At 42.7% G+C, this 8,584-nt stretch overlaps 1 long non-coding RNA gene across 1 annotated transcript; it reads left to right on the forward strand.

Moving 5' to 3' along the window:
- Positions 1-245: 245 nt before the first annotated feature.
- Positions 246-3,895, forward strand: LOC107977493. Its single transcript, XR_004770343.1, has 3 exons — positions 246-373; positions 1,092-1,234; positions 3,566-3,895. It is a non-coding gene; the product is annotated as an uncharacterized LOC107977493 (long non-coding RNA).
- Positions 3,896-8,584: the final 4,689 nt, after the last annotated feature.

Below are 8,584 nucleotides of genomic sequence, written 5' to 3' on the forward strand. Positions count from 1 at the left end.
TCCCTTTTTATTACAATTTGATAATGTTCTATTGTGCCTTATAATAATCACTGGTTCTCTTTTCAAAGATGTATGCATATATAAAACCATATATACAATGTCCTAACAGTGTTTTTTTTTTTACTTCCACTTTCTCTTTTAGATGCATTTGTGAATTAGAAAACAATATTACTTTGTAAGAAGAATGAAACTTTACTATTAGTAAATGCCTACCACTGGATGCTTAAGGAAAAACAAACAAACAAACAAACAAACAAACAAAACGAAGCTGCTTTGGAAAGAAAAGGAGTGAGATGAGATGGAAGGTAGAGGTTGAAAGTCACTTAAGAGGTGGTGTGGTTGAAAATGCTATGGCGTCAGGCATTGGAAACAGGTCAGATTGCCTTTGCCTGTGTCCTGTTAAATCACTACCTAAAAATCTGCTCTAGAACTGGAAAGTTCTGAGGGTTTCTTTGTTCTTTTTTTTATTATTATTAGTTCAAATTAGGAACAAGCTTGTTTCACATGTCAATCCCTTCTCCCTCTCCCTCCCCTCACCCTCACCCCTGCTACCCCCCCGACCTACCCCCCACCCCATCCACCCTCCACTCCCCAGGCAGGGTAGGGCCCTCAACAGGGGCTCCGCAATGTCCACCACACCATCCTGGGCCGGGCCTAGGCCCTTCCCCATGTGTCCAGGACCAGAGTGTATCCCTTCCCGTGGGATGGGCTCTCAAAGTCCCTTCTTACACCAGGGAAAAATACTAATCCACTACCAGTGGCCTTCTAGAGTGCAGAGGCCTCCTCATTGACATCCATGTTCAGGGGTTTGGATTAGTCCTGTGCTGGCCTCCCAGACAGCAGTCTGGGTCGATGTGCTCCCCCTTGTTCAGGCCAGCTGTTTCTGTGGGTTTCTCGAACCTGGTACCCACCCCTTCGCTCTTCATTCCTCCCTCTCTTCAACTAAGTTCCAGAGTTCAGTTCAGTGTGTATCTGTGGATGTCTGCCTCTGCTTCCATCAGCCACTGGATGAGGGCTCTGAGGCTAGGGCACCCGCCGCCAGACCGGTTTCTTTGTTCTTTAATTTGTTCTTTTTTCTTCAACTGCTATAGGAAAATTTTCTCAGTATTTCCAGTGTTCCACACCTTAGACAAGAAGAAAGAGAGTCTTGGGAGTTTTGGAAGGAAAACACTCATCCTATCCTGGGTAGTTAATACATGCTAGTGCCTTACCCATGAACACCCTTCCTAGGCAGGTAAGTTCTCCAGTTTTTGAGCATAGCCTCCCCACTAGAGGATTCAGGTACTCTTTCCCATTTCCCATGCAACCAAACACCAGCAAGTGACAGTGGCTGCCTCAGCTAGATACACTGATTCAATACCTCCAATCAAAACTGGTGACCCACCTAAACTAGTGCCAGGTGGATTCATTCTGGAAAAGTGACTGCAGAGCCAAGATATTTCAGAGGCTTTTCTGGGGCAGCCACAGTGTGACTCATCTGTTGTCTTCTGTTGGTTCCTCAAAGGTCAACCAGGAATAGGATTTGCATATTATTGCTGTGGGCTACCTCAAGTTCAGAGCAGATTCTCTAGTTTTTATAAAACACCTTGTGCTACTGCTGTCATTAGGCATATTATTTCTGCTTGACCTAGCTGGAGTGAAACTGTGATAGTCTATGGAGACTTTTAAAGTTGGACTAAATGCATTTTGCATTAAGTTATGGCTACAGGCTTTTGGGGGTCAGGGAGTGGAATGTGATGGTTTGAATAGGTATGCCCCCCCATAGACTCATGTGTCCGAATGCTTGCTCTTTGGGAGTGGCACCATTAAGAGGTGTGGCCTTGTTGGTGTAGGTATGGAATTGTATCACTGTGGGGGTGGGCTTTGAGGTCTCAGATGATCAAGCTAGGCCCAGTGACACAGACTTTTTCTACTGCCTGTAAATCAAGATATAGAACTCTCAGCTCCTTCTCCAACACCATATCTGCTTGCATGACACCATGCTTCCCTCCATAATGATAAATGACTAAACCTCTGAAACTGTAAGCCAGTCCCAATTAAATGCTTTCCTTTGTAAGATCCCATGGTCATGGTGTCTCTTCATAACAATAAAACCTAAGACATAGTTTTAGTTTTATTTCCAGGCTGTAGTAATTACCCAGACAAATGGCTTTGAACTCTATAGCCTAGACTGACTTTGAATCTGTGATACCCCTGCCTCAGTCCCTGGAGAAACAGAGAGCAATTGCTTATACAACCAGGCCCAGCAATGACTATATCTTTTTTTTTAAATTTTGTTATTTATTATGTATTCAACATTCTGCTTCCATGTATATCTGCACACCAGAAGAGGGCACCAGATCTCATAATGGATGGTTGTGAGCCACCATGTGGTTGCTGGGAATTGAACTCAGGACCTCTGGAAGAGCAGTCAGTGCTCTTAACCTCTGAGCCATCTCTTCAGCCCCACAATGACTGTATCTTTCAGGCCTTTATACCATCAGGATGCTTTGTCACTTAGCAATTTTTGCTTTTACCCTAAATTTTTGCTTTAGTCCTTGGAGGATTAAATATACATGCCGTATAGATAGCTAAGATGTTACCTGGCTTGAAGCATGTACCAAATATGTTTTAGCTAGCCCCTCCCATCCTCTCATATGAAGAGGCTGAGGCCCAAATAGATTAAGCACAGAACACTTAACATGTTAGAATTAGGATTTCAGCCCCCAACTGTTCAGAGAGCTATCTGCTGTGGAACTACTCATGAATTTCAAATAGTGTTTCTTTGTGTTTGATATTTATTATTTTATGCAAGTCCTATAACTACATAAAAATAATAAACCAGCAACCAATATTATCATCTTGGGCAATTGAGATGTGTTAGATTTTCTTGGAACTAAGGTGTCTCCTGTCCTAGGTTGCCCTATACAGTATCAGAGGAACAGGAACTAGGTGACACTTAGGACTGTCCAGAGTTGGAGCCTGTGGAGGTCTGTGCGACAGGGGATCCAGGTCTCACTGAAAAAGCTACCCATGGAGTCCAGCTGGGTAGAAAGAAAAGGAGCACAAAAGAACAAGGAGTTATGAGCACAGGGACTGGCTGACCGATGTGAAGATATAAAGAGCAGTTGAAGGACAATGAAGATGGAAAGGCAACGCTATAGGAAGTGGCAATCATAGCAGAGAAGTTTAGATTTAACATGAAGTCTGTCTGAGTCTATTTCTTGATGATATTTACATGCTTATTTTGATTCTACTTTAGTGGCCACTGAGATTTTTCTATAACTTCCATGAGGGAGTCAATCCTTTCATATTAACAGCACATATAATTTCCCTATATTCAGATTCTTTGATTGACCCTTCGCTACTTTTTCAGTTAGCTTTTCTAGGCTTGGTTTCATATAGATCCGTAGATCCCTATCTAAGATTTTGACTGACAGCTATACAACAGTAGTAGAGACCTCTAGGGTTACAAAGGAAGGGAAGAAGGAATTTGGGTTCATTGAGCACCCACTGGTATACATTTGACATTTTCAGCGTGTAATTTTCTTTACTTCTAATTACTTATGACATTTTATTATCTCAGTTTTTAAGGCGAGAAACCTAAAGTTCAAAGAAGTTATATAACTTATCAAAGATCACAGAATTCTCAAGTGAAGGAAGTGCTATTCAAGCTCAGCCCCCTCTGACTCTGGAGTCTACACCCATGCTGCTCTACTTTGTGGTCATACCCATGAAGGTGCTGGCTTTCAGACAGAACTACATTTCCTACAGGAAAATGGGAATGATAGAGGCACTTACCCTGTGTAAAAGTTCATGATATAGGAAATGCTCAGTCAGACATGGCTCTGCTTAGAAAACACACATGAGTTTTCTGTATATAATCATGAGACTAATAAAGTCATTACATTACTTATTTGTGTGTGTGTGTGTGTGTGTGTGTGTGTGTGTGTGTGTGTGTGTGTGTGTGTGTTCATGTACACGCATATACAGTCCACAGTGAGCACAAGGAGGCCAGAGAACAATTTCCAGGAGTCATTTTTTTTTCTAATTCCATGAGTCTCAGGGATTAAATTGATGTCATCAGGTTGGTGGCAAGTACTTTCACCCACTGAGACACCTTTTTGTCCCAAGACTGATATGGTTTTAATGATATTTCATTTTTCATTGAATAAATGTATGAGGCTGCTTGTCAACCTGGTCGGGTCTCTGAACTATGGGTGGCAATCTGGACTAATTGCTCCATGTTGATATTAAGTGAAGAATTATATTAAGTCAAAAAGTGATGTGACAATTGACTTTCTCAGTTGTCCGAGGAGATAAACAGAATAGGCAGAAGTACAGCCTCCAGCAACACTTGGAGGGAGAATTCTGGTTGTGTTTGGAGTGAAGGTCACAGGACATGTCCAAATTGACCAGGGGATCGTCTGGAAAAGGTGATGTGTGACAGCATCTTGCACTGGCCTCTGGATTCCAATAACCAACCCTGTGTCCTTACTGAGTCTGTATTTGTTGTATTGGTGAGAGCCACCGTCTACTTCCCGGGTAATTTCAGGACGTCTCAACCTTGAAACTTATATGGATCGTGCTGGGCTGAGGACTGTTTTCTTCTTCAGAAGCCCCTTTCCCATTCGTCTTTCCCTGCACCTTTAGAGGGAGGGACCGTGTTGAGCATCTGCTCTGGGATTCATGTCCTGTCCTCCAGCTATGCAGAACACCCCCGTTCCTGTGGGGGTGGGAGGCTTGGCTCTCCTTTTAGAAGTTCCCTTCTGTGCTGTGCTAATCACACCCTCAGTACATTTCACATCTTATTTTTAGGAGCAAAGCATAAAGAACCCCAGCACCAACAGCAGTTTCTGTGGCAACCTGTATCCTCCCCCCACCTTGCTTGTCCAGCTGTGCAGAATTTAAACTCTAAAAGAGGCCATTTACATCATGTAAAGGAGATTCATTCTCAATGATGACTCCTTTGAAAAGGTTTTCTTCTAAGAGAGAACTAGATAGGAATTAGGTTGGGGGGTAGGGGTGAACAAAAGAAATAGAACCTTCACTTAGAACTAGAACTATTATAAAATCCCAGGTGTTCCCAGGCATGCCCTAGTTGCCTTGATTTTTTTTTCCCCAAAGGCATCATTTCAGATGCAAAAATAGGATTTAGACCAATGAAAACTAGTTTGAATATTTATATCACGGGGTTTGTTGATAAGCTCTTCTCTACTCCCTCTCATCACAGGGTCTTCCTGTATGACCTTCCAGGCTGGAGTAGACGAGATCGACACAATTCTTGAGTTTTCTTGGCTAGCGCTTCTAAACCAACTGTCCTAGTTCCCCAGGACATCTTCAGCAAACCCTCTCTTCTAACAGTCAACACAAGCTGTGCTTTACTGAGCCAAGTACAAGGACAGGCCTGTGGAAACATGTTCCCAAAAGTGTGATTCGGGGTACACCCAAAGACAGTCATCCCCCAAGCATCCCCCAGGTCATGTTGTGTCTGGAATTACTATGATAACTACTGATTGGGGTTGGATTATTTGCTTATTCGTGATTCAAAACAGGTGCACATATGCTTCAGAAGGGGCAATATCTTGGTGTCTTTTTCTATTTTATGTAACACCTGCTTTGAAGAGAATATGGCACTGCTGATATTTCTTAAATGTCTCTTCTGTAGGAATGTCTACACAAAGAAACAGGAATAAATGTGCTCAGGCCTAAGGGGCATCATTGCTAACCTTAACTAATAATTGAGCGATAGTTTCCCAGAGCCAGTCAGAGAAAAGCTTCATTATAAACCTCTGAATGATTATATAGTTCATATGCTTATATAGTTTTCTGGAAGCCTACAATTAGTAGTCTAGAAGCCAATACTTTAAAATACCTGAAAATGAACTCTAGTGCCTGCCATACTGTGCTATGACAGTTTTTTGTTTTTTTTTTTTTTTTTTTTTTTTTTGTTTTTTTATTGGAGACTATTGTCATGTCTTTCTCTCTCTCATTAGCCACCCTTACCTGAGAATTAAGGGTCCTTTGGTTCCTTCAGCGAGTGAGTTCAGTTTTCTCTGTCTTGCTTTTAGTTTGAAGGAGTATTCATTTTCTTAGTTAATTTACCAACACCTGGAATTTTACACTCACAGTTTCTTGAAAGTATAGTTCTTCATTTTCTGGGAAAACTCTACCCACATCAAATCCTGTTGTTGCTCCTCTGAAGTTCTCTCTCTCTCTTTTTTCTTTATCTTAATGCCCCAGATTTCCTAGCAGTTCATTGTTAGCAATAAGGTCTGACTCAATGTCTTACCTGAGGAATGTTAACATATTTAGCGGAGAAATTTAGCCCACTCACATTTATTTTAACCACCTATATTTAGTCATATTCTTGATTTTAAATCCTTTGTTTTTCATATTTTCTATATGCCATGTTTCTCTCTTTTTCTTGGCTTTTACCAGATGAACCAGGGTCTCTTTCTCTTTCTCTCTACTGTAGAGATTCTGTTTCTTGGGGCTGCATGACAACACCATTGTCCCAGACTCCTAGACCCTCCCTTAGGGTGCATTGCCCTCACATTGATGGTTCAGTCAGTGGAAAGGAGAAGGGAGTGAAGAGAATACTCTGAAGGGACCAGCTTCCGTTTTGGCAGCCATAACAGCCGAACACGTGCTTGCCATAAACTTGCCTTGGTCACTTAGAGGTCAGATGCCTGCCTCGTGACAAGGAAACAATCAGAAGTTAGTCACTAGAATGTCAGATGCCTGCCTCGTGACAAGGAACCAATCAGAAGTTGGCTGGTGGTGCTATGCTTTACGACCCCGGGTGTGCTTTACGGACAAGTGCACAGCAATGACTTAGAAAGCATAGCAACCACCCTGGGAGGGACTATGGACCATAACAACCAGTTGACCAATCAACACAGGACAAACCCTCCAAGCCTGGAGGCACGCCAATCCTGAGCCTGTGCGTACCCCTAGACACTCCCCTTACGCTGCCCTATAAAGATCTGTGCGCAGCAGCTTCAAACTGTCTTTGCTAGCCATCCGACATGGCGGGTGGATCAAAGACCCTAGCTAACATGGGGTTAGCTCGTTAAACTACAATAAAACCTCATGCAATTTGCACCAAGCTTTCGCCTCCATTCTGTGATTGGGGTGGCCGCGGTCCTGGGCTAAGATTCTGGAAACCTCAGCTTTCCGAGGGTCTTACAACCCTTCTCCTCAGGTAGACAGCCTGAAGATATCATTTCTGCATGCTGCCTCACAGTCAAAGTTAGCAACAGCACACACTTGGCTTACAAGAGAGCCTGGACTATGTAGACAAATTTTAAGTCATATAATGCCTACAAATCCCATGAGTATGGAATGGGAAGGCTGGATATTTGGGGACATTCTGGCAGCCTTTGCTACAGCTGAAAATTTGACTTTCTGATGTGATATAAGGATTCATTGACAACTCTAACTCCTTATCCAACTGAAACAAAACCCTCAGTATACTGCTGTGTTTTAGGTAAGTGTTCTGATTCAATGCATTTTAACAAGATTTTAGCAATGCCCAAGCTGGAGGTTTGAGCCCCAGACCAGCACTATTTGGAGGATGTGGAACTTGTAAGAGGCGGGACCCTGTGGAATGCCTGAATTCCATGGAAATATAGCTCTAAAGAGGATCTTGGGACTCGTGCCTCCTTTGGCTTCCAGATCTGTGATGTAGGTGGGTTTTCTCTGCTCATGCTCCTCTAGGATGTACTACCTCACTCCCATGCTGGACTGGAACCACTAAGACTGTGAGCCAAATAGACTTTTGCTCTTTATAAGCCAGCTCAGGTATTTTAGTTAGCATGAAGCTAACTAATACACAGCTATGGTTTGAAAGAAAATGGCCCTCAACGGGAGTGGCACTATTAGAAGGTGTGGCCTTGTTGGAGGAAGTGTGTCACTGTGGGGGAGGAGGCGAGCTTCAAGGTCCCTTTTGCTCCAGCTTCCTTCAGTGTGATTATCAGTCAACTTCCTGTTGCCTCTGAGTCAAGATGTAGGACTCTCAGCCCCAGCCCCATGCTTCCATGCTCCCTGCCATGATAACTGACTGAACCTCAGAACTGTAAGCCAGTCCCAATTAAATGTTTTCTTTACATGAGTTTCTGTGGTCATGGTGTCTCTTCACAGCAATAAAAACTCTAAGACATATGCATCAGAATATTTTAAACCCCACTATGTTCATACACTGCTCTCATTCTCCCCAGGCTCAGGTGTTTTCAACTCCCAAATGAATTTTTGGTGGTTCATACCTCTTATTAATAGATGTGACTTATTAATGATCATCTTTTAGTATCTGATCTCCAAACAATTAGCCAACATCTTCCTCCATTTTTCTTCATGGAGAAAAACAAAAGAACAAGAGAACAGCTTAACGTATTTGCTTTGCACGACCCAGATTTTAATTATGGTAATTTACATACAAGCGTTCTGTCTAGTGGTGGACGACATGAAATGAAATGTTTGCTGATGTGACATGACACTAAAGGAAATAACAGCCCTCCACAGATGGCACCTGCCAGTGAATTAATTCCCCCTGGTGATAAGTGTTCTCAGAACCTCAGCCTCCTCTGGCTCTATGAATAATTTC

This window comes from Cricetulus griseus, chromosome 5, assembly GCF_003668045.3.
Source record: "Cricetulus griseus strain 17A/GY chromosome 5, alternate assembly CriGri-PICRH-1.0, whole genome shotgun sequence".
NCBI lineage: Eukaryota > Metazoa > Chordata > Mammalia > Rodentia > Cricetidae > Cricetulus > Cricetulus griseus.